The sequence below is a fragment of the Nannospalax galili genome, unplaced genomic scaffold (assembly GCF_000622305.1).
Source record: "Nannospalax galili isolate Female #2095 unplaced genomic scaffold, S.galili_v1.0 scaffold586, whole genome shotgun sequence".
Taxonomy (NCBI): Eukaryota; Metazoa; Chordata; class Mammalia; order Rodentia; family Spalacidae; genus Nannospalax; species Nannospalax galili.
Genome location: NW_008355363.1, coordinates 3701460 through 3729064, shown reverse-complemented (window position 1 = coordinate 3729064; position 27605 = coordinate 3701460). Strand labels below are relative to the sequence as shown.

Here is a 27605-nt window from a genome sequence, read left to right as displayed (position 1 = left end):
AGGGGAAACCTCCCATCTCCACTGCCCATCATTAACTTCCACACAATTCCATTCAGCACAGTAGAGTCTATCAGCACTCCCACAATTGTGCCTCCACCAACCTGGCCGGAAACCTGGGAAAGCAAAGTACCCAATTGCCCCGAAAGCTTGGTGGTTGACTGTGGATAATGAGTCAACCAAAGCCCGTTTTTTTCATATGATATTGTTCCTGGTGGTTTTTATGGGGGAGGTAATAAAATTGCCCCACTACAAGTTCTAAGTCAACATACAGATCTGGCCACCATGTCCACGATGGGGCCGTATGGGAGGTGCAGTTCCATTACTCATAGGCGTCGCTGGTTCGCAGGATCCATGTCTGGCGTACTGGTTGGTGGGGGTTGATGTTGGGAGCTCCCACTGACACTACTGTTCTCTGGAGGGCCCATTACAGTGAGCTTATAAGCAGGAATCCTTTAATGTCTGGCTCAGATGTAGCTTTAAGGGATTAGCAGGATTTGGCCGCACCTCCCACTTCACACAGGATTCCGGGTCCTCGAGAGCAAGGCCTTCCGAACGTGGGTGTGGTGGACCCAGGGAGTGATGCCGTTAACCTTTAGGGCAGTGGGGGTGGTAAACAATAAAACATAAGGTCCCTTTGATCTGGGTTCAAGAGTTTTTACTTTGTGTCTTTTTACCCAGACCATATCCCCTGGGAGTATGCCGTGCTCCACAATCAGGGTTCTTTCCCCCTCATAGTATGCTTTGATTAGGGGCCAAATTTCCTGCTGTACTTTGGCAAGGGATTGCAACACATTTAAATAGTCGGGGGCTGACTTCTCTTCCCCCGGGGGCTGCACTCGCTGGGTTATTGGCTGAGGGGCCCCATACACTATCTCAAAGGGGGTTAGACAATGCACATGGGGGGAGTTCTGAACACGGAAAATGGCCAAGGGGAGGAGGGCCACCCAGTCACCACCAGTCTCAATTACCAATTTAGAAAGGGTCTTCTTTAATACCCAATTCATTTTTTCTACCTGCCCAGAGCTTTGCGGGTTATATGCACAATGTAACTTTCACAACCGAAAAATGCCTAAGGGGAGGAGGGATACCCAGTCACCGTCAGTCTCGATTACCAATTTAGAAAGGGTCTCCTTTAATGTCTGATTCATTCTTTCTACCTGCCCAGAGCTTTGTGGGTTATAGGCACAATGTAACTTCCAATCCATCCCCAAAGCCTGGGCTAGTCCCTTTAGGATTTTGCTAACGAAAGCCGGGCTGTTATCGGAACCTATAGCCTCAGGGATCCCATATCTGGGGACTATCTCCTCTATTAATTTCTTTGCCACCATCTGGCTAGTTTCATGTTTAGTTTTAAAAGCCTCCACCCATCCTGAAAAAGTATACACCATGACCATCAAATACTTGTACCCATACTTTCCTGGCTTTACCTCAGTGGTCTATTTCGCAACTTCTTCCTGGGGCTCTCCCCCTCTCCCGGGTAACTGTCGGGTGGAGCCCCTTTGGGGCTGGTCTTAGCTTTGCACAGTTCTCACATCCCCCAGTGATCTGACGCGCAGCCTTGTTCTGGTATGGAAATACCAACTGTGCGTGCTGAAAAAGACTGAGCAACTTCTTCCAGCCTAGGTGGGTGGATCTGTGTAGGTTGATGAGCATGTATTTTCCTAGTACTTCTGGTGAGATAAGTCTACCTTCCCGGTCCCTACTCCAACTTTCCTCCCCAGGCTTTTCTCCCGGATCCTGTTTTCTTATCCACTCAAGGTCCTGTGGGGAATAGTCAGGTCTGGGAGGTGGGGTATGTAGTTCAGGTATGGGTACCTCTAGAGCTGCCAGCACAATGGGGTCTTCCTGGCTTCATTCAGGATGCGTTCTCGCTCTTCTGTTGTGAAGAGGGTGCGAAGTAGCTGCTGGCAGTCGTCCCACGTGGGACAATTGGTGTACATAATGGATTCTACCAAACCTATTAGACACTTAGGGTCTTCAGAAAAGGGAGGGTTTTGGGTCCTCCAATTGTAGAGATCGCTAGAGGAAAATGGCCAGTATTGATACTGCTGAACTCCATCTGGGCCGCCGACCATTTGGACCAGCAGAACTGGCATGGCTCCTCCTGTGGTGGAGGATGGAGCTTCCCCCACTCGGTCCCTGTTTCCTCGAGACCTTAACTGCATCCCTCCCGCTTCCCCAGGTCGTCTATCCTCTCCTGTAGAGGAGTCTGGGGAGGGGGCAACCACTGGATTCCCATGGGGACCCCTGGCTCCATCCCCCCCTCCATAGGCCACCTTGGCTTCTCCTCCTCGTGGAGCTACATCAGGTGGTGGCTGTTCAACGGGAAAAGGGGGGTAGAGGGAGGAGCTCTCAGGGAGAACTGGCAGAGCACTAGGGTCCCCACCTCTGTGACTGGAGGACTTCAAACCTTCCTGGGTGACCATTATGTAGACTTTTGGTGGGCAAGCATGAGGCTTTCTCACCAAGAGGGGCCTTTACTAGGATGGGGAATCCTGTGCCAGATTCTCCCACGAAAGGATATAGGGGAGTTGATCCGGGTGGCCCTCTGGGTCAGGCTGGGTAATGACAGCCTTGACCTTGCCGATTGTGTCCAGGGAAGGGACCCCTGGGTTGGCCAACCTACTCCAAAGGTGGGCCATTCAGTCGAGCAGAAAGTGCCAAACTTACCCTTCCTGATGCCGGGGCCCAATTTCAAAGCCCACTCCTTCACCTCTGAGAAGTGAGAGAGGATTAAACCTTTAGGAGTGGCCTTAGTCTGGCCCATGGTGGAGGTCACAGAAGAGAGAAAGAGATGAAAATGAGAAGTGAAGATGCCCCTCTAAACAATGATGGCTAGTGGGTATGCTTGTGGATGGGTGCCTGTCATTGCCCCATTTTCCTTCTGCGGGGGACGTGAATTTGCCTGGGATTCACGCCTGGGACCCCCTTATCCTTTCACTGGAGTCTTTCAGCGGCGAGTGCCCTAATAGCTCTTATTTGCTCGACCTGTGCCTGCGGGGCTTTCTCAGTGGCTGGAGAGAGGGATGGAGAGGAGAGGGAGATACAGATAAGGGGTCTTGTCTCCACCCGTGCGGGCAGTCTCGGTCTGCCAAGAGGGCTAAGAGCCTTTGGCTTACATCAGGGAGTAGCCCTGACCAGAAAACCTCAATTGCTCTTTCGCCTTTAACGGTCCCACGCGAAGACTTAGACCGAGAATAAAAGGAAGGAAAAGGAGGAAGGGAAGGTTTAAAATAGGGAGCGTAGAGAAAAATACAAAACCAGACCCCCCCCAGTAAGACAATTAGCACAACCATCAAGCACGTGCACCACATTGAATCACATTCGTGCGGACCGGTCCTTCTTTTGCTCAGACGCACGCTGCACTCACCACAGGAAAAAAAAAAAAGAGGAAGGGAAGGTTTAAAATAGAGAGCGTAGAGAAAAATACAAAATCAGACCCCCCCCCAGTAAGACAATTAGCACAACCATCAAGCACGAGCACCACATTGAATCCCATTCGTGCGGACCTGTCCTTCTTTCACTCAGATGTGCACTGCACTCACCACTCTCACTTTCAGGATCCCCGAGACTTCTCGTGATTCTCCCAAATGGCGTCCACTCGGAATGCCTCAGAGTGGCCACCTCGATTTTTTCCTCCTCAGGCGCCAGATTTGATGGCAGGCTTCCTTCCTAGGGCTGAGACACTCGGACCCTAGGGCCAGGGCTGGTTACCTGGACTTTCACCTAGGTGCTCGGACTCGAACCCGGACTTCCTCACTCGGAATTACTAACCCGAGACCAGACACGAGATGGTGATTCTCGCTTTATTCTGGATTTTACAGACACGAGGGGGCGACCCTCGAATTACACTGCCCTGTCCGGAGAAAAGAAACCCTGCCTCCATTCGTCCTTTGTTCCCTCAGAAGCCCCCCCGAATCTGTGACAAGCCCCCAAAATGTTAGGGTCCGTGACTCGGTGGGTCTCTTCAGGAGAACAAATGCATGAGTATGGAGATGCAAAAATCAAGCAGAGTTTTATTAAACCAGCTAGCTGGGGCCGACCGTCCTTCCATGACATGCGGGTCTGGTTAGAGTGATCGACCCCGAGGCAATTTCAGGTAAAGATTATATAGGCTGCCACGACCGTTACACAAATGCCTGCATTTATATAACCAATAGTTTCAAAGCAAGCATTTTACAAACCAATAACTTCAAAACAAGAAAAATGTTACAACTCCCTTCAGGTGTCTCAATCGGGGAGGGATAGGTGGTATGTGCCTGGCGCGACCCTTCCCTGTTATCTTGTGTAAGCAGACATGCCTACGTGACACGACACAGATCAGACAGGTCAGGCTCTGGGGGCTGCAGCACTTGCCCGTATATCCTGATACCTGTGTCTCCAGTTGAGTTAATTGGTTAGAAGCAATAAGTTCAAACAAGTAAATTCAAGCAGTAAATTCAGACAAGCAGTAAATTCCTCTTTCCCTAACAGGGGTAACTTCACTGAAATGAAGTTTTTGATTCATATAATATTGAATATTAAATATTTTGAAAGATTCTGCCAAAATATTTACTATAACAACTATGTTATATAACATTACATCTAGCCACATATGAGCAGTATAATTTCTCCACATCATCGATAGATTTTTGGTGGTGCTTTTTTTTTTAGCTTTCTGCTGTTTGTAATAATATTTATTATGGTTTGAATCTTCTTTTCATTAATAGTTAATAATGGAAAACACCTCTTTTCATGTGTGTATCTGCCTTCTGCATATTCTTTGTGGTAAACAGTCTCTCCATTATTTTTTTTCAACTTTCTTTTTTTCTTTCTTGGTGAACCAAGTTGATGGGGGTTACCTGCAAGAGTAGGGCTGAATCAATGGGATCTACAGTACTGAGAACTTCCCTGGCAAATATACAGGCAGCAACAACTGAAGAATCTCACCAAATATGGAGGACTCAAAAAGCCACAGTGAAGATCACTTGAAGAACACACAAGTCACAAATATCTGCAATACCAAAAACTCCCCCAAAGCAACATACGGGGATTCACACTGCCAGAGTCCTATCCCAGTCAATTTTTACCATTGAGAGGAGTTTCATAAGGATCTCCTGAAGCCATGTGAACTCCATGAACCTTATGAGAACAAAGGACTTATTCCTTCCTCATTGAGAGAATGCTAATTGGCATAGTCTGTGAGGTTCTTGAACAGATGATCAAGGAAGTTCCAATTCAAGACAATAATGTTCATGTCCAATCCTAGAAATATCTACTGAACACCAAAGAATACTGTCATTTCACAATTCCTCTCTTGAGAAGACTGATGTAAGTAAAGTAATGGAGGCTGTTGTCTTACACTTCTAATCCCAGTACACATTCAGTAATTCCTGAAATTACTGAGGAGGAGGATGCTAGTTTAGGGTCATACAGTAAGAACAGGATACAAATGTGTTCAAATCAAATAAATTTTGGCTGTTGGTGCTGCTTCACAGTTGTGACGTTCATGATTCTTTCCTTCAAAGTATTTTACCTCCATCCAAGGGCCACATCCCTCTGACACAGGGGAAAATGGGCTCCTGCCTTAAGGTTCTTAGACTCATTAATAAAACGAATTTAAGAATGGACTCAAACCGTAGCCCTATGACAATTTTATTAGAGTTAAAAAAGAAAAACTCTCAGGGCAGGTGAGATGTAAATCTCAACAGCTGCTTGGAGGAGGAAAATAGAAGAGAGAAGGAAAAACAAGCAAAACTAAAACATACTTGTTTCAAGCTGGTTTTGAGATCAGGTCCATGGCAGATTAGCAGCCACAGGGCAGGGCGGGGAGTTCTACAGAAAGACTAAGAAACCTAAACTGAGGGAGCAGCCCAAAGTGCAGAGAGAAAGAAAAGAAGTTATACTTTCAGAAAAGCGCTCGGCTTATGGAGGTACATGTCTGCAGCAGGCTATGTTAATACCAGGGGACAGGAAAAGGTCACCCTCTCATTAGCACTGTAGGTGGTCCCTTTAGCATGGGGTAAGGTGAACCTGTCTTCCTAGGGTGGTTCTGTGGCCAGGCAATTAACCCTTTCTTGAAAAATTGGAATGTTGGGTGTCTAACCAGACTGGCAAATGACTTTCTTGCTACTATAATAGTACTGTATGAGTAGTCAGGAATGCTCATAGGTATGTTAAATGTCCTCCAGGGGTGTATGTTCAACAGCTCAATCTATACAGTTGTACTGCTGGAAGGTTGGCCTTTATGGGAGGCCCACAGGGCTTGGGTCATGCATTAGAAGGTATCTATGGAGTCTCATCATGTTACTACACTTGACGTCACAGCCTGTGCCTTACCAAGCCGGGTTTGTCCATCTCTCTTCCATAAACCAATTAAAACAGCCAAATAAATAGTGAAAATCAGAAAAAAAAATTCCTTGTGGCCACAATGAGAAGAGGGATAAAGAGATCTAGTGAACCACCTGCCCATCAAAGTCTATCTTCAGTTATGAATTGAGGTTAAAATTTAAGTAGAGAACCAAAGGCATGCATATTAAGTGCCTTCCAGTCTAGATAGCTCTCACTCATCATGGTCTGGGCTCCAGTCTCTCTAGCAAGGTGGTCTGAGAGCTTATCAGCACTATATGAAATCTGCCTCTGGGAGAAAAGCTTTTGCTCTGGCTAGTTAGGCTTTCTCTTCTCTCAGCATGAAATTCCTGAAGAAATTCCAGTTTCTTGGGGTCCACTGTTTAAATAGCCAGTTTGAAGGACACAGGTGTCTCTTTAAAATATCTTTGTCCCTGTCAGACTGCTAACAGGACCACAGGATCTCTTTTTCTGCTTCTTGCTTTCATATCTAAACAACTTTCTTTGCTGTTCACTCCTGCCAAATGTTTCCCCTTCACCACAGGCCCAATGATGTGGGAGTTGAATAAATGTCCTTTCTTCAGAAACTATCTCAGGTATTTCACTGTAGGATCATGAAGCTGTTTAATAAAGTTGGTACATGCCACAACAAAATATTTTCCATCCTAATAACTGGCCTAAATAAACTTCTCTGAAAGTGAAGGACACTGTTTAACTGAACATCCTTCAATCAGCCTTCAGAGGCATTCCTGCATCATTCATAAAATGGTCTTCATTTTATTTTGTGCATGGGAATACAGATTAAGTGCATGGGAATACAAAAGAAACAATTCTCTTTCTTTCTTCTTTCTTTCTTTCTTTCTTTCTCTAAGTAATTGCATTGTGGTCAATTTTTTTCGCAAATCTAGAGAATTCTTTCTCTGAATGCCATTAAATAAAACACTTAAGTTGACACAAAAAAGAATAGGTTTTATTGCAGTATTTTCTTTAAATGTTTTTATTTACTTTCAATATACATTTTTAATTGAATTATCATGCATCACATAAATCTTAATGATATTTAGATCCCCACCAAATTTCATGCATTCTGTCATATATGTTAAGGCCTATGGAATCAAGTTTGTGTCCCCGGAAGTCCCTCTGTGTAAGTTCTTCCAGTACAACAGAGTCTTCAAATGAAGATTTTGCAAAATTTAAAAGAAAAAAAAAGAAGCTGGGGCTAGAGTGATGGCTCAGTGGTGAAGAACAGTGGTTGTTCTTGCAGAAGATCTGAGTTCGAATCCCAGCATCCACATGGCAGCTAACAATTATCTGTAACTCCAGTCCCAGGGGATCCAACAGCCTCTTCTGACCTCTGCAGGCACCTACATGCAGGCGATACACACATAAGATAAAAATAATAAATAAAATTTAGAAAAAAGAAGCATCACGACAGTGAAGTAAACCTGAGTTTATATATCACATGTGAAAAAGTATTGGAGAGCCTTCAAACTAAAAGGCACCTGGGAGAATACTTTTCAAGCATTCTTTCCACTCTTTAAGCACATGGACAAAAAGGAAAATTCTTTATAGTCCCTTTTTAGAAGTAAATGCTGGACAGTGAAAAGGGTGCCACATAGTGACTTGAGAAACTCAGTATCCTTATTCCTTGTGTGGGAACTTTCCAATGTAAAACTCTGTCTCCTTACAAAGTGAATACTGTGGACTAGCTGACTAGAGAGCTTGTCTCATCAAACTCGCTTTTGTGTTTCTTATCTATGGAGGGAGATGACAATTAATTAGGCCTTCTACTCCACTCCACATGTAGAGCCATCAAAGCACATCTATGTCTAACAGCTTTGAATTACTTTAGTCATATCTGTCTAAATAAGTATTGTAAGAAAATATGAAGTGAGAAAAGAACAGGAATAAAATGATCTCAACAGAATGAGCAGATTTATTAGGAAAAGAATAAACTTGAGAGGGCACCACCCCATCAAGAAAAACTTGGAGAATGCCTACTTATCTTGCCATGCTTGGGTATAGCCCTACTACGGGACAATCTGACTTTGTTGCCAAAATTCCTTCTGGAAGGTGTATAAAACATCGGGGCCCCTCCCTCCCTCCGTCCTTATGACAAACTGAGGTCTATTTTCTCCAAATTGTAGTTTGGGAAAACAGAGATTATTGGGCTTACTTGCAGAGCAGTGGGTGAGGGTTTACTTACAAGAGGGTTACATATGAATGCTCCCCCACCCCCAAGACTGTACTGGAAAGTTTCCAAGTCTCCATCCCTGTGCATATGTGACCACCTTATAGCTGCACAAAATGTTGAGAGACTCTCCCTACTGGCTTCTTCAGCTTAGGTGCCCTTATTCCCTCTTCCTTATGCATCTGGAACCAACTGGTTGGTTGGGAGTCATAACTGACTCTCCCTGACACTCCTTTCTTGAGGAGCATATCCGTCAACAAATTTGTCCATGAGGATCCTAAGCAAGCTTAGGAAGAAGGCATCTAATGTCCATTGTCTGTCTTTCAGAGGACAGTCCTATGCAATTGATCCAATAGCAGTGAAACACACAACCTACTTGGTCTAATCTGAGGAAATCCAAGAAACCAAGAGAAACAGTCAGAAGATCCCAGAAGAAGATGGAGGTGGAAAGGACATAGCAAACAATGCTAGGCCTCTATGTTTTAGAAGTATAAGAACCATCACCTAGCAGCCTGACTGGAGCAATACTGATTAATACCCAGGTTCTGGGGACTGTCCACTGAACAAAACCTAGATGCTGGTAATAGCCATCTCCACCTTTGGGAGCAAGAGAGGATATGGGATCTGTTTCTAATTATAGGAAGGATCATAGAGTGACAAAGTATTCCTGTCAAAAGACAGGAGACTTCTGGGACTTTGTACCACATAATTTTTAAACATTTTGCGGGAAAGAAAGGGGATCTGAGATCCTACCAGTATTCCCCTTCCCCATACTTGGTCAAATCTCCTTCAGATTGGCTACCATTGTGACATCACTGATGATGCTGACTTCTGTACATACCCCCTTACTGTGACTCTAGGAATTTGTGGACACCATTTGTTTAGTAGCCTTAGTGGAGCCAAAGGCATTTTTGTCTCACCAGGATGGTGATTAGGTTCTACTGTACAGAATATTCATGATGTTACTGTAACACATGGCTAATCAGAATTTGGAAGAAGATTGTTAAGCCAGGCTAGACTCAACTGTTAGGGAAGAACCAGCAAGCAAATTCACATCTAATTTTTCACCTGAACCAAATGTAAATTCAAGAGTGGGTTTTGAAAAACACAATGACAGGCTGTAAATAAAGATTGAGGCTTCCAAAGGAACCTCCAAACAGGAGACCAAAACCAATGTGCTGCCCATGAGGAAGGCAACAATAACTTTCTCTTTCTTACAAAGCTCCAGAAGATAGTGCAGAATGAGGCCTTCAGTTCTTTAGGAAAGATGACACCATGAGGACTGAAGTAGACTCTTTTCAGAGGGAAATTCTTCACCAAAGTGGCACAGAGAAAATGTTAATCAAACAACTTAAAGATATTCATTAGTTCATTTAACCTAGTGTCTGAATTCACAGTCAGCTGTGCTGCAAGTTGGTCAGCACAGCTTGAGCTCCCTGTTCCAAAACCTTATCAGGAGCCAAGTTTTCAAGGCACAACAAAGCTTCCTGCCATCAACAAGCACATCTTTGTAGCTATAGGAAGAAACCCTCTACCTGCTTTATTCTGTTTATTCATGAGTACTTCGGCCCCTTCACGAAAGTTCATTTGCTGGCACCTATTTTTCCACTTTTGTTCTGTAGGAGATCCTTTTCCTCTTTTGTTGCTGAGACAGGATCTCCCTGTAGCCCCAGCTTGCCTGGAACTCTCTCTGTATAAAACAGGCTGGCCTCAGTCTCACAGAGATCTTCCTGCATCTGCTTCCAGAGTGCTGGGATTAAAAGTATGCTCCAAGATGCCCAGATTTTTTTTTAAATGTAGATTTCAGTCTTTTGAGATTTCATTTTTAATTTCTACCTTTGCTTTTACAAAACAAAAATGCAAGTATACTTGTTAACAACGTAGAAGAATGTCATTAATTTTAACAAATATTTTTGTTCTGTTTACTTATTTTTTCTCTGTGTGTCCCCATATGTCGAAGTAGAGTTTGTTTTCTCCTTCTACCAGGGAATGAACTCAGGTCCTCAAGCTTGGTGGTAAGCACCTTCACCCTCTCAGTCATCTCATCAGCTGAAATATCACTAACTTTCTGAGTGCTTATCATGTCTTGCAAATAAAACTATTAGAAATTTTTCAAATTTCTTTTGGTTTCTCTATATGCACACTGATATTCAAATTAGGGGCTAATGTTACTAGGACTTTTAGCTTTTCGTGGATTTCTTAGAATTGCTTGCATAAAAAATAAAAATGCTAAAACAGATTCTTACTGTAGATAGGAAAGAAAGAAATGAAAGGCAGCTACAAGTCGAAAGAGAGAGAGAGAGAGAGAGAGAGAGAGAGAGAGAGAAAGGGAAAGAACTTTTTATCTTTCTCCCCACTTTGGAAGTCTATTATATGTATATCTTACTAAATTGTAGTGGTTAGAACTTCCAGTACTGTGTTGACTAGGAGTGATGAGAGAATCAAAAAAGCCCATAAGCTTAACTGGTCAAAAAATAAAATCCTTAGTCTATTTGTTGAAAAACTCACCTTTCCAGTTTCACTGGTCAACCACCTAGTCATAGGACCACCTCTAGCTAGGCAGGTTCACCTTAAGTCATGCTAAATGGACTGGTAGAATACCTTAATGAGATAGTGAACTTTTCTTGCCTAGAAATCATCTTTGCATAGTGCTTCTAGTCCTGGCCACAGACATGCTGTCTCTAGGTAAGTCTTTCAACTTTTCTGAATTCTTCAGAAAGCAGTAATATCTCCATTTCTTCTTCATATTCCTTTTCTAAGCGTATTTCAATGCTTTGGGCAGCTCCGCAATCTTTTTTTTTTTTTTTTTAATTTTTATCTAAAGCTTCCTTCTCCCCTCCATGTGGCTGCTAGTCTACTACTATATGGCAACTCTCAAAATTTACAGCTTGCCTACACTAGGATTCTTTTTTAAAATTCTAATAAATTTGTCCTAAAGCTTCCATATGAGTCCATTCTTAAATTGTTTTATGAATGAGACTAAGAACCCTCTAGGGGATGCTGTTTCTGCCCCCGTTTCAAGAGCAGACATATTTATACCCTTTCTGACCTTGGGAGAAATAAGTTTTTCATTATTAAGTATGTGCTTAGCTCTAGATGTATTCTAAATGATTGCTATCAATTTGAGATAATTTCTATCAGATTCCTGGTCTTAGGGAATTCTCATCTAAAAGGGTGCTGTTATTAACTTTTGTCAAATATTCTTTGTGCATTAACATGATCATTATTTTTTCTTTTATATTCTATTGATATGAATAATTATATGAATAACTAGAATAAGTTTTACATAGCCATAACTTAAAATTATTTTATGTAATGATGGATTAATTGATAACATTTTCTTGAAGATTTTACATCTGTATTTATTAAAGGTATTGGTCTGTAATTTTCTTTCTTTCATAAATGTTTGTTATCCTATGAAAAAGATGATTACTTTTTAGATTGCAATTGGACTTTGTTTATATTCAGATATGCATCATTTTAAATCGTTTTATTTTCTGGTCTCTATTAAATGGCTCATTTTATTTCTCATTTATTTAAAACAGGATGACAATGTTACTAGAGATCTTTGCCCATTATACATTTTTTTTTTAAATGTAGAATTCCTGTGCTTATCTTTTGGAACAATCTCTATTAATTTCTTTTATAAAGGTAAATTTATAAACATCATTTCTGGGAATTTCTGTATCAGTAAGCATATATCTATTTTATATATGAATTCAAATATTATAGGTCATTCTTTAAGATGAAAGTAATATTCACCAGCTGTAATTTCATGCATTTCCACATATTTCCTCACTTGCTAAACTCATCAAAAGGATCATTGTATTTTCTCCTGGCTAATACACAATTATTCATAAGAATAACAAACGACATGTCTGTGTACATGACACCTGCTTTCCTTCTCAGTTTTTAATTTATTTTAATGACACTATCATTTACATTTCTTACAAGATGAAAGAAATTCATGTACATTCTTTCCCCACAATTCATAGGTATAAAACTGATAAAGTCACATTTTAGTCAATGGTTCTGCAGATAAAATGTATTCGCCTACCACCATTTACTAGGAAGCCTCTCTTTTCTTGCATTCTGGGCCACAACTATGTTATTTTCTTTTTATTAAAAGCTTGTGCCACCACGTCCGGCTCTTACTTTATTTTTATTCAATGTAATTTCAGTTAAAAATATTGGCCGGGCGTGGTGGTGCAGGCCTGTAGTCCCAGAACTTGGGAGGCAGAGGCAGGCGGATCTCTGTGAGTTCAAGGCCTGCCTGGTCTACATTGTGAGTTCCAGGCCAGCTGGGGCTGCAAGGAGACCTTGTCTCAAAAAGACCAAAAAAATAAAAATAAAAAAAAAAAAAATAAAAAAAAAAAAGAATTTGACCCAACTCATTAAATTTGTTAGAAAATTGTAGTATGCTCATGTAAGAGTTTAATAATTTTCATCCAGTTTCATTAACACAAATACTTTGTCTATATCCCAGTGAGTTCTAAATGTATAAGTCCTGGAACAAAACATCTAGCATTCAAGATTCATTTTTCAGGGCTATCAACTTGGACATTTAATACACTTCTAGAAATCAAGATACTGAAAGATCATTTAAAAAAATATATCTCTTGGGGCTGGAGAGATGGCTCAGCATTTAAGAACACTGGTTGTTCTTGCAGAAGACCCCGGTTTGAATCCCAGCACCCACATGGTGGCTAACAGGCGTCTGTGGCTGCAGTTCCAGGTAATCCGAGAGCCTCATCTCCTCCGCGGGCATTGCAGGACACAGGTGCACTTACCTACATGCAGGCAATACACGCATACACATAAAATAAAAATAATAAACAAAAATATGTTTAAAAATTTATCTCTTTTTCTCTTCACTGGCCCACTCATCCTGAATATTCCTTGACTCACAAAAAAAGTATTAGTCTTCTTCCGTCCAGTAACTCAAACTTCTTACTTAGGATTTCTCCTTGTTTCTCTTTTCTTTACAACTATGCCCCCGTTAATTACTTTATATGTTTTGTCCAATTTTCATCAAAATGCATTGCAAAATAATACTCTTTACCATCTTTTCTTTGTAAAAATCAATTTTCAAACCATCTTTCACCTGGTATGCTGCAGTAAAATCAGTTAGAATCCCTACTAACACCATTATGTCCCTATAGACCAAAATATCTAAAGGTTTTAACTTAGTGGTACAGTACCTGCCTGGCTTGTGCAAAGCCCTGGACATAATCACCAGAACCAAAAGAAAAAGAATCTTTTAGACAGGAATTGCACCACAAGTCTGTAATCTCAAAAATCAAGTACTTGAGACAGGAAGATTGTAGTGAATTCGAGTCCAGTGTGGACTATATAATGAGATCAACTTTGCATTTAAAATTAAATCCAGTTTGTACCAAGTACTGTATCTTGGGTTCCAAAGAGAATGGAGATAAGCTAATAATAGCTTTTTATAACCTTATTTAAGAATGTAATCGCAGGGAAACACAAATGGGGGTGGGTGAAGCAGAAAAAGAGGCAAAGGAGACTTGAGTTATTCCTTTATTAATCCAGCCAAAGTTTTGTAACAAGAGCAGATTACTACTGTTTAGGCAATATTATTAGTCCATCAACTGAGCCATCTTCAGAGAGGCTGCATGGATAGTGTAATTCAGAAAATTATTCTGAGGAAGAATGAATTTTTCACTGTTCATGTTAACTCAGTCCTGCTATACTTTTATCGTCTGTGCTTCCCTTAAACCTTGAGAAGTCAAAATTTCCACAGGTGTAGTCCAGCCAATGAAGAAGAAAAATAGTCCTGTTTTGACTCTTCAAGTCATCATGATTAGTGATGGTGGCTCTATGGTTATAGCACTGGTAGCAAACATGAAAGGGCTCTTGAGGATGGAAACAGGATAAACAATTGCTATAGGTATGTCAGACAGAAGCAAACTGAATTTATGGATTGGAGATAATGTTTAACAGAGCATGTAACCATGGCTTAAGAGATTTTAATTGAATCAATATCTGTCTTTTTCTTTAATCTAATAATTACCACTCTGCTCCCCACACACTATACTCTAGGTATACTGTTCCTTATAGTAATAAAGTTTATAATTGCTTTAGAATGTTCTCATTCATTTTCATAACTGTATACAATGATTGCCAAATTTTTACAGGGCAAAAATCTTCTTATCTTTTACCCACAAGTTTATGCTATAGTCTCCAATCTCAGTCTCCACAAATGAAAGTAAAATAGCATACTTTATCTGTACTTTCACTTTCCATACTTCTTATCTGTATTTATTTTTGCCCAGAAAATATGAAATTCAAAGTCCCAGAAAGACTCCAGTGGATGAATTTTCACCGAAGGATATCTGGGTACAAATGCTTCACTGAATAGGACTTAACATGTATAGCAGAATACATAAGGTCTGGTGAAGAGGTGGCAGGGGCATGGACAGAGGAAGGGTTCTAAATTTGATTAAAAACTCTTGTATAAAATGTGCAAAAGCTCAATAAAAATTATTGCAAAATCCTATAAATAAATTTGTCACAAGTTTTAAGTTCTATGTCATCCTGAGTAGCACGATTAATTTTCATACTGTTCCACACAATTCTCCCTGCAATGTGAATCCTTTCTTTGCCCAGTTATACCTTCACTGTACTGTGTACACTCCCTACTTTTTAGTCACTAAGTAGATAGCTGTATTAGTAATTTTCTGTTGTTATGATGAAACACAATAATCAAAGCAAGTTATAGAAGGGAGAATTTATTTTACTTATGGTTCCAGAGACATGAAAGTCCATCATGATGAAAAGGCATGGCTGTGGCAGCAGCCTGAGCAGAAAGCTGAGTGCTCACATCTTCAAGCACAGGAGGCAGAGAGAGACTGTAAAAGTGCAACAATGCTATGAGCTCTCAAATCCTGTCCCCACTGACATGGTTCATCCATAAAAACTGCACCTTCTAGACCTCTGCAAACAGTATCATCAAATGAGGTCCAGTGTTCAAATATTTGTAGACTAAGGGGGACATGTCTCATTCTAACCCCCACAGTATCCATTATAGTTTCTCAGAGATGGAACTCAATGCCTGAGAAAATAAAGGAGGCTTCATTTTGGTTCATGGTTACACAGATTCACTATCGCTATTCACTTGGACCCATTGCTTCTGTGTTCATTCATGGCAAGGCACAAAATCACAGTGGGAAAAAAATGAAGAGCAAATTGGCAATAAGGGGCACTAGATAGTCATTAAAAGCGATGGGACAAAATAGACTCATCAAATACAAGTCCCCAGTGATCTCTTTCCTCTAACCAGACCACATTTCCTTAGAGACCTTTTAGCTATGAACTCGTTGATAGATTAAATAAAAATCAATTTAGCACTCCCAGGATACAATCATCTTTCAATGGTGCTGCTGTACCTTCAAAACAAGAATCTTTCTACAAACCATAACACAAACTCTGGTACCAGATTGATTGTTCTGGGTGTCACAGGGCTTATGTTTGAGTAACATTTAGCCTAGAGCCTAAAGTTATATCAAAATTCTAAGATATTTTGAGAGAGGGATCAGATTTATTCAAATTTTATTACAATATATAGTACAATTGCTCTTTATTATTATCAGCACTTGTTAAGCTCTTACATTTAATTTATGAATAAGAATTCATCATTGGTACACGGAATCTGTGAAAGTAGTATGTATAAAATTCATTACCACCTATGGTTTCCTAAATCCTTGTGTGTTTGATGGTGGTGGTGGGATCGTTAGATTATTTTCCCTGTGGATGAGGAAATACTATTGTAGTTTGTCAGTGAGTTTTCAGGATTTTTTTTATCAGTTACTGTTCATCAAAACAGTTTTAAAATATTGTTTATTTGATTTATTTTTGATTTTTGTGTTCTTTCCATCTCTAGCACATAACTTCATATGAATAATGATATTTTTCCTACGTACTGCTGCATTATTTATGCCTATCATGTAATTAGCATAGCATCATAAGATTATAACTATGGTAATAATTTTCCATTGAACTTAAGACAAGTCACTTAGATGTCCTTAAGAATAATGCCTGAATTTTTTTTAGCTGCTGATACTGTCATCTGCTGATGGTTTACTCACATTCTTTTTTCCAGATATTGCCCTCTGCTAAAGGAAGATGTCTCATTAAGGGCATGCTGCCATCCTAGAAGTAGCCTGCATTCTACCATGGGTCAATAAAGAAGAATAATTCCTGGCCATGTTGCTTCACTGATGCTTACTCCTGACATACCACATCAAGCTCAGAGTTCCTCCTAAAATTTTCAGAGACTTCTGTTGTAATCAAATAGCATGGCATCACACTCTTTCCTCTATTTGGTTCTGATTCCTTTACTATCTCACAAATTTGTTACAAATGTGTCTTATCAAATTTTGTGAATTCAAATATCTTTTTCACAGTTTGTCTTGTATCACGATGCAAGGCAACAAATTTAGGAATAATTTTTCAGATATAGCCTCATTATCTAAACTACAACTGACATCATATTAATTTTGTCACTCCTATTAAGAGTAAATAGTATTCAAGTTACTCTTTCACCATCAATATTTCTTCTGCAATAGTATAGAATTTTTAGTCCTGATCCTCTAGTGTAGCAACGCTTAAACCTACTGAGTTATTGACTGCTTTTTAAATCTCACATTTTACATTATACTACTTTCTGTTAAAAGAGAATGCATATTTGTGCCTATATTAAAATTGTTGCATATTATTTTCATGGATTAGAACTTCCTAAAATACATTTTGAAAGCTGGTTTAAAAATTCTTTTTCGAGGGCTGGAGATATGGTTCAGCTGTTAAAAGTAGTTATTGTTCTTATAGAGAATCTACTTTCAATTCTGAGTACCACCTAGAGGCTCACAAACAACTGTGACTCCAGTTTTAGGATATGCCATGCCCTCTTCTGACCTTCATGGGTACCAAGCACCCACTTGGTGCACTTATATGTTGGTAAAATTCCCGTACACACAACATAAAATAAAATTTAAGAATTCCTGTTGGAAAGACAAGTACAACAACAAAATAAGCAAACTATGAAAGTCTATGTATTTATTTATAAGAATAATTACAGCATTCAATCATTTTTCCTTTAACTCTTTTTAAAATTTTTTTATTGATTTTTTTTGTGTATTGCATACAGAACATCTCAAACAATTTTAATCATCCTTATACCCCTATCCCCACCAGCACCCTCCCATAGCCCTCACCCTGCACTAGAACCCATATACTCTGTCATCCCTGCTAAGGCCCACTGTGTCAAGTCAGTGTCCCCAGACGTTCCCCAATGCATGTCCATCCATTGTGGTCTAGTCTATCTAGAGTCCCTTGTTTTAAAAAGATCAGCTCTTCCTCACCTAGTAATAATCAGTTGTCAATATTTCCTTAGCTAAGATTGGAATCTGCAGTTCATTCCCCCCAGTTCTATGCTGGGTTTTTGTCTGCCTGAGTTGGCATGAGACTTGGGTATGCTGACACCATTGCTATAGACTCATATGAGCAGGGTCCCAGGAGCTTCCATGTGGTCATGCACCTCCTCCCTGGCTCTTGCAATCTTTCTGCCCCCTCTTCCAAAATGACCCCTGAACTCTGGGTGGGTGAAATTTAATAAAGGATTCCTGTCCAAGGACCAGCATTATGCAGACTCTTAATGTCTATGTTTTGGCCATCTGTGACCTTTTGTGTTCCTGGCCCTCTGTTGCATGATGACACAGCATACTTTGGCTAACTCTTTTAATTCCCTATAAGGTTCTTTTTCTATCAAAGAGAGTAGGAATGTAGTAGTATTCTAACTTTTTTGTTCATTGGTAGATAACACTTCCCCTACTAATTGTACAAAGTGAAAAATGAAGAGCATTCTATAAATGCATATATACTAATAAGGTGCTATTTTAAATGGATGACCAAACTGGCAAAAATCAAAATAACTATCATCAATGTAGAAGATCATGTTCGCTTATTATGGACTTGAAAGCAGAAAAATACACCTGTAAAACTTAAAGCAATACACTTAAAGCACTAAAGTATATGCTTAATTGGCTCACAATAAATAAATGGCAGTGAAAATATGATCATTTTAGAATGATCCTGGGCCCAGCTTGATTTTCCATTCAGATGAAAAGTTCATATACCACATTCACTACAAAATTATTCAAGCAATACTATTTTTCAATTCCTGAAATTATATAGGTTGTTAAGATTTGCTAGCTTCCCACATTTATTCAAAATTTATGATTATTAGGCATTTTGCTCTGCAATTTAAGTGTATTGGTACATTTCACATTCACAATTACCCATAAAGTACAGAAATTATGGAATTATCCAATGACCTGCAAGTAGCAATTGGGAGAATCAAGAAGATTGTATATGCATCAAGTAAACAGCTCATTAAATGATCTATATCTACATTTATGTTCAGATGTATAACAACACAACTGAATCTTCAAAAATAAGGAGTTGAGGGCACCATTCTCCTTGAAGTTGAATATATATCCATATATATGCATATATATCTGAAAGTATGTACATTTTTCTTATTAAGTGCTTGCTGTTTAATGAATTTAAAAAATGAACTTCTAAAGGTTTGCATAATAAAATGTAGTTCTTAAAATTATTAACTTGAGGGGCTGGAGAAATGACTCACCTGTAAAGAGCACTGGCTGCTCTTGCAGAAGACCTGGGTTTGGGTCCCAGCACCCACATCGTGGCTAACAATCTTCTGTAGCTCCAGTTCCAGAGGATCTGATACTCTCTTCTGGCCTCTGTGGGAACTGCACAACACAGGTGCACTTACATGCAAGCAAAGCACTCATACACTTAAAATTTAAAAAAAATTAAAAGAAATATTAAAAAATCAATATGAATATGAATAAAGAATTTTACATAATCAAAAAGTATTTTGAGAAAAATCAGGCTTACTATTACTTATTGTTGTCAAAAGAGGTATCTTTAGATAAGAATAATTCATAAGACTGTGCTGTATAGATAATGTTGATAATATTAGTTATTTTGTTACAAAATAAAAACAAGTACTGAAATCTACAGAGCCAAGAAAGTGGACAGAACTAGAAACTGTTATACTATGTGAAGTAACACAAACTCAAAAACACGGGAATTATGTTGTCTTTCTTTTGTGGATCCTAACTCCAAATCCTTAGAGATGAGTATATATTATGGTGTAACAGCAGGATCCACAAATGGGAAGGGAATCATGGAGTAAAAGGGAAGAAGGAGCTCGAGAGAGAGGGATAGAGACAGGTGTTATCAGGGAGAAATGGGGAAAACAGGGGTACTTTAAATGGGGAGGTTATACAGGGGGATAGAGAGGAGAATTAAATAATGCTTAAGTGGTTTGAAAAACCAGAGGGAAATGTATTAGTTCAAAATCTATTGAAAAATGCACATACAATAAATATTTGAATGCATGTGTACCATTAAATGATATATAACAAAAATATGGTGTCAAGCAGGGGGAATCTCCCTTCGAGTTGTTGGTCAGGATAGTTCAAGAGACTCCCAAAGTAACACAGGCTATGTTTACAAACCCTTGATTGCCCCAGGAACTTGAAGGTAAGATGCTATTGCTGAAAACAGAACATACTTGGGGCACTTAAACTTGAAGTTGGATCTGATCTGGAAGTCTCCACCCAGAAGTCTAGCACCTATAGTATCAGAAGATACTATTCAATCTGCCAAGGAGGGAAAAATACAATCAATGACCTTACCTTGCTCTAAAATCTATGAACCAAAAAAGTTAGCCGTCCTGTATATAGCTTCACCTAATACAATAGTGATACATTTTTCTTAGGGGTAATCAACAGATGCTTAAATGGACTTAAGGCCCACTCAATGGGAAAGCTCATGATGTGTGGTATTTTAAGCATAGCCAAATACACATGGCTGGAAAGGTCATAGATCCTTTTCTCTGTCATATCTCTAAACAAATTAAATATCTCACTGCATGCTAAATATGGATCCTTATATTTGCAGACACATGTACCTTGCACTACTCATCAAAGATGCTCCTTTTTGCAATAGAAGGCTATTATAAGGTTCCATAAGAGGCCAAACTCAGAGAATATAAGGCACTGTGAGGTGCCCAGCCCTAAGTGACAAATCTACAATGCAACCTCTAAACCTAAAGCTCAGGGAACATAGTGAAAAGAGGGCAGAAAGAATATTAATGCATCTCGCATCTCTTGCCAGTGAAGTTTCCTCAATACAGGAGATGATGATTAACGTAGAAAGTCACTACAGGCCAAAGCACAGGGGTTCAGCTTCAAACTTTGAATTCTTATTGCTGGACTATTATATTCATTTTTTACTGTTGGATTATTTGCAATGGTAGAAACAGTAACCTGACATTTCTTCATTCTAACTTGCTTGGCTTCAGTAGCAGGCGAATGCTCAGCAGATGAGTCAACTGCTTTTTTTCTCTTTGTCATAATCTGTTTATTGCTGTCCTCTCTGGACTGCCTTTGAGGAGAGGCCTTTACGAATTGTGGCCTAAGTGTTGATGCATATTCTGTCTCCCTGGTTTACTCTGTTCTTCAGCACCATTTTCCTTTCTCCCCGTAGTTGACGCCTACTGGGTTTCCACAGTATGGCAGGAAACTTTGCCTGAGTAAGGGCTGGTTTTATAGAGCCCAAATTTTGTGAACACATTCTTACAGACCCATCATCGACTTATCCACAGTCTTCTGGTAATTGTCTAGAAGATTCCTCTGATATGGATTTTATCTATAGTTAGAGTCTGCTCTTGGGTTACAGGTACATGCCACCATGTGTAACTTTTCATGTGTATTCTGGGGACCTTAATTCAAGTTTTCAAGGTTGCACAGCATGTTTTTCCCACTGACCAATCTCCCCAGCCATCATAACTGTTTCACTCCCTGCAATTCTCTTCATAGTCCTATTGATGTGAGGAACTGCATGAAATGAATGAAAGTGGGCTGTTAGGTCTACATTTACTGCTCATATTTGTCATGACAGTGAGTGTAGTAAGCTGCAGGACCTGCAGCTCTTCCAAGAGTGTTTTAGTAGATACAGTAACCTTTGCAGTAGAGCTGCTCAGGGTTCCCTGAGGTACACTATATACCCCTAATACTCAAATAACTCTGTATACAACTTGATTGTCAATATCTTAAGAACTGATTCCTTGTGTTGAAGAGAAGTCTCACCAGTAACATATGTAGTTGATTAACACATGAATATTGTAATATATATATGTAAATTATTTATAATGAAAACTAAGCAAAAACAAGGGAAATCACTTTTTAGTATGATTCACAGTTTCCTACTGAGACAAACTGGTAATATATAAAAATGTAGTGCCTATCTTTTAATATTTCTAACACTTGAGTTCACTGAGACAACAACAGAAAATGACTATGAAATTACTACAAAAGTGCAGTATGTAGTATGCTTAATTTTACGCAGCTACTATTTAGTGCTGCATCTTTACATTTATTTTTCATTTGAAACCAATTTTTTTTTCTAAACATGTATTTTTGTAAACATGGCATTTCCCAAACAGTGCAAGTGAATTAGAAGTTACTGTAGAGACTTGAATACACATAGCACAGTGAATAAGGACACCCTTCCCAACTAAAATTTTTTAGGGAAGTGTGTGTGTGTGTGTGTGTGTGTGTGTGTGTGTGTGTGTGTGTGGACACCTCAGTAGAGCTGCAAATGTACAGATTGGAGTACCTGCCTTGCAATTAACCACTCATGAAGCTTAAACTCATGTTGCTAATTACATTGTGCACATTGGGATCAAACAAACCGCACCAAACACTTTAATAAAATGAGAGATCAGTGTGCTGGAGAGAGCACTGTACCATGTTGGGAAATTTATTCATTGTTCCCTTCAAGTGATGAAAACTCAGAAGACATTCTAGAGGCTCATGTTGTCCTCACTGGCTCTACAACCTCTCCTCAGCCATTTTTTATTTCAGAAAATATCCTCTGCTGTGTATATCATTACTCATCATTGTTCCATATATCAACACAAAACATCTCTTAAAACTCTGCATTCTTGCAGCATTGCTAAAATGACACTTTCTGGTTGGCTAAATGGATGTTTCTCCTAAGTAACGTTGTTTTTGAGGTAATACTGGAGATTAAACCTAGGGCTTCAACTACTTCAGGCAAGTCCTGTGCCTCTGAGCTGCATCCTCAGCCCATCCCTCAAAGGGCAACCCTTTGTAGTACCTCTAAAGTCCATGAAATTGGAATTAGGTATTCATTTCTCAGATCATCAGGCAAAATGCATTCCCTTCCCTATAATGCCTGACCTCAAAACATACAGCATGAATAACCTTTCCACACCTACCACATAGGTGTTCAACAGGCAGTACACAGTACATGGTCGCTGATCACTGGAGTGTCCCAGAAGTATGGCTATTTGTTGAGAATTTCCTTCCCTTTGACTCTAGCAACTTGGACTATATGATTTGGTACAGGGGACATGACAGTTTTCCAACACTGTGTTTCTAAGAGGCTTCTCAAAGCATGATCTGAGACCCCAGTGACAGGAATTCTGGGTGTGTATCTGTCAGCAATCACAAAGCCAGCTCCCCACTTCCCTCTAGCTAGCATTCCTGTGCTGTGAAACTTTTGGCCTCTTTGTAGCAGGCCCAGGGCTTACTTTTTGAGATACTCCAACTTTCTTGTGTCCTATGTAAACTGAGAACGAGTCAGTTTTTAATAAAAGAGCACTGTTTTAGCCATTTAAAAAAATTTATTTATTATTTTTGTTTTGGGGGGTATGAGTGTATTGCCTGCATGCATTTAAGTGCACCCATGTCACAAAATGTCTGCTAAGATCAGAAGAGAGCAGCGGATTCCTCTGAAACTTGAGTTATGGACAGTTGTTATCCACCATGTGGCTGTTGGGAATTGAACCCCAGTCTTCTGGAAGAGCAGTCAATGCTCTTAAATGCTGAAACATCTCTCCAGCTCCAATCTTAGTTATTTTTTGAAAAACCCTTTTTCATATTTTAAAAAGCACTTCAGTCCAGATAGCTGGTTAGAAGCACTGAAGACACAACTGAAAATCCCAAGCAGACAAATGATGGTGCCCAGGAGAAGGGTGCAATGGGCTACACGTTGGATTCTGAATAGAACATTCTGGAGAGGTAACACAGACACACCAATCTACCCTTCCTGCCTTCCCTGAGAACCTCCTGAGGCTGGGGTACAGATGGTGAGCTGCCACGTTGAGAGTGCTCCAATACAATATTCCACTCCTTTCTCTACCTCTGTGCCTAGTGGCTGCATCCCTGGCTCTCATTTCACCTACTACCCAACATGATCAGGTAGGCAGAAATGCTGTCCTTTCCTAAACTGATCCCTAGGGTGGTTTCTAGGACTTTTTTCATGTGCTATCAAGTATAGTTTTCTTGAAGTCTGCCTAAGAAAGTCATGATGACCTACTGAGCACAGAACTACTCACAAGGGTCTGCCATTCAGGATTGGGCAGAAGTGGCTAGATCCCAGCTGAGTCTGCCCTTCCTCACTGTCTACCCTTGTTCAGGTGGGGCTCTTCAGGCTAGCTGACTGGCTAACTGAACCATGCCTGTAAGTGACCAAACTGGCCCATGAAGTAGGCCAGTGGGGCAAATGCATTTGGCTAAAGCTGAGTATGGTAATCTCTGCACTCATCTCACCACCAAGAATCCTAAATGGTCTATTAAAGGAAAACGTGGTAAAATGTGTAGGGTGTTCTGAGAGAATGACTACAAAGGGTGTTGGTGAAATATCCACAGTTACTATTTAATGCTGCATGTTTACATTTTTTAAAAAGTTGGTTTTAATGGCAAATGGTACCTGATACTGTCTAGTATTGTGGGCATGGATTCTTATAAATTTTAAATAGTAGAATTATCTTGATTTTATTATAACAACTGATAAAATATATGACTCTCTACAAATATTTTATTCATTCATGGCATACTGTTTCCTGATAATTGTTACATCACTATTCCTCTTATATAGTTTATCTCTGAGTTTTGTCAAATTGTTAAAAATTTTAGAAATCTACATATAAGTGCATCTGTCCAGTTTAAACCTGAGCTCTTCAAGAGTCTGTCTTTTTAAGATTACTGTATCAATTAACAGTTGTTGCATGCAAACCTTATCAAAATTTACTTAAGTCAGGTGTGAAAATGCATACCTCTAAATCCAGCACATCAGAGATGGAGGCAAGAAGATTATACTAGTTACTTAGCAAGTTTGAGTACAGTCTAGGCAATATGTCACCCTGTCTCAAAAAACTAAAAATCAAAAACCATAGTGATGTAAAGCACGCATTTATTCACTCAGGATTCTATAAGTCATTAGTTTCTCTTATACACAGGAAAAATAATTCATTTCTGCTCTTTAGTTTATGTTGTTTAATATTGAGCCTATGGGCTCAAGTGGCTTGAGATTATCATTCCTCTGTCTGCACATACTCTTTCATCCTCCAACAGATGAGATTGTTCTTGAACAAATGATTGCACTGTAAGAGAGAAAGAATGGAAGTGTAACACCTCTTGATCCTTACATTTAATTTTTTTGACTCATTTAATTTTGTTTTATGTATATGAGTGCTTTTTCCTGCATGTAAGTACATCAGATGCTTGGCCTATGGAGGCTAGAAGAGGGTTTCATATTCCTTGGAACAAAAAGTATAGACAGTTGTTAGCTGACATGTTGATGTTGCAAACTGAACCATGCCTGGGTCCTCTACAAGAACAGCAAGTGTTCTTAACTACTGAGCCATTTCTTCAGCCCTGCATCATACATTTGAAATGTCCATCATGTGAAATCTATTTAATTCCTTAGGTTAAACAATAATCCACTGGATTTCACCATTTGAAAAGAGATCAAATTAAGTTGTGATCATTTAAGAGTTACCATATTCCAACTCTGAGCAATAACTCATGGCTTTAATTATAGCTCTTTGTGGGTTAATCATAATGGTCATGAATTCACAGCCATTCTGGGATTCTTATGGGGGCTTTCTCAAAATAGTAGTTCACCATATTTCCATTGGTCACAATACAAAAGTCTTATTTTATGGTTACTTAGTTGCTATTATTTAATGTGCACATAATATTGAATGTACCAGTCAAAACAAAATTCTTAAAGTGAACAAGGAAAAAGCTAAAATACTCAAGTGTTATTATCAATAAGCTAACATGATTGATATATTTTGGTACTGGACTTTTTATTTGGCAACCCATGATTTCTGGGAGGAACATAATCCCATTTTAAATAATTTAACTTTTTTTCTGTAAAGCACAGCCAAGCGAGCTGTCACGCCACGGCTGCCCTCAACTCCCTGGAGGCTGTGAGGGGCAAGATCCAGGCCCTGCGGTAGCAGGCGCCGAGGACCACGCACAGGCCCTGCAGCGCGAGCTGGACTGCGAGGTTTTGAAATGTGGCTGCTCTTAATCGACGTACCCAGCTAGGGAAGGAGCTGGACCAAGCTCAGGAACAGCTGACCACAGCTCTACAGAAGCTGGAGGAGGCAGAGAAGATGCAGATAAGAGAGAGGCATGAAGGGTGATCGGGAACCTGGCCATGAAAGACGAGGAGAAGATGGAGATCTAGGAGATGCAACTCAGACAGGCCAGGCACATTGCTGAAGAGGCAGACCGCCAGTACGAGGAAGTAGCTCGTAAGTTGGTCATCCTGGAAGGTGAACTGGAGAGAGCTGAGGAGTGTGTGGAGGTGTCTGAACTAAAGTTCAGTGACCTGGAAGAGGAACTCAAGAATGTCACTAACAACCTGAAAACGCTAGAGGCTGTGTCTGAAAAGTATTCTGAAAAGGAGGACAAATAAGAACAAATTAAACTTCTGTCTGGCAAGTTGAAGGACCATGAGACCAGAACTGAGTTTGCAGAGAGGACTGTTTACAAACTGGAAAAGACCATCGATGACCTGGGAGAAAAACTTGCCCAGGCCAAAGAAGAGAACATGGGCTTAAGGACACTGGATTAGACACTAAACGAACTTAACTGTGTATCACCAACCAGAAGCAGCAGGGTCTTGATCTGAAACCAACTCCAGAGTGCTGTATCTTCTTTTCTTCTTGTAAAAAGTTCCTTTTATGGTTGCATCTCTACTTTGCTGGAAATGTTAAGCAGATAATGAATTCATAACCAAATATTTTGTACCAGGCAAGCTTTGAGCACCAGTTAAATTGAATTCTTTCTTTTTCCTTTCAGATGGCACAGGCCTCTTCAGCTCTACTTTTATTAAGTTGCATTTATTCCTTAAATAAGCAGGATATTTCTTGCTGCGCAATCTCTTCAGGGTGAAGGCACTTGGTTCCCAGGAAGTAGTCAGCCCCACACTTCCAAGCACAGACTAAAATATCTAAGTCATTAGTTGACTTTGACTTCAAAGACTGTTTAACTTTTCTGATCGCTATTGGCAAAGTTGCAGGAGGCTGGGGACCATCACAAGAAAACAGGTGGGGATTTTCCATATAGAGAGAAAATCAAAAACAGACTATTGTAGGGAGTCTTAAGCCACAGCTAGGTTTGCCTGGTCATGCAGGGCCTGCTCCACATACCACTGTGTGGAACAGACTTCTATCAGCTGACATGAGGACAGTGGGATGATAATGGTTGCCCATGTGTCTTCTGAATAAATCCTTGATGCTCTGCTGTACACATTTTCCTTTCCTTCCAAAGTTGTCCTCTGAGGAGCAAGTGTCTTATCCCAAGATATGTCTGTTGTGGTCTCAGGTCATCCACTCAGCAGGGAGTATGGTAGGGTTTGATCCTATTCACACCAATCATGTCAAAAAGACTGCTAGCAATGCTGGGCGTGGTATTTTACACCATTAATCCCAGCACTCAGAGTAGAGGCAGCCAGCCTTGGCTACATAGCAAGACCCTGTATTCCCTCTTCCCCCAAAAAAAGGCTGCTAGCAAAGCAGTGAACAACAGTTCTTTGTATAATCAAATGTTGAACATCAAAGGTTTCAAGCAGCAAAGTAGTGATAAGAAGAAAATTTGGTTTAACTTCATCTGCACTGTTCAGCAAAGAGCAGATGAAAACTACTTAG

The 27605-nt window shown here is 39.9% G+C and overlaps 1 pseudogene; it reads left to right on the top strand.

The window, feature by feature from the left end:
• The first annotated feature begins 291 nt into the window (after nt 1–291).
• On the top strand, nt 292–26587 carry LOC103749622 (annotated as a pseudogene).
• Nucleotides 26588–27605: the final 1018 nt, after the last annotated feature.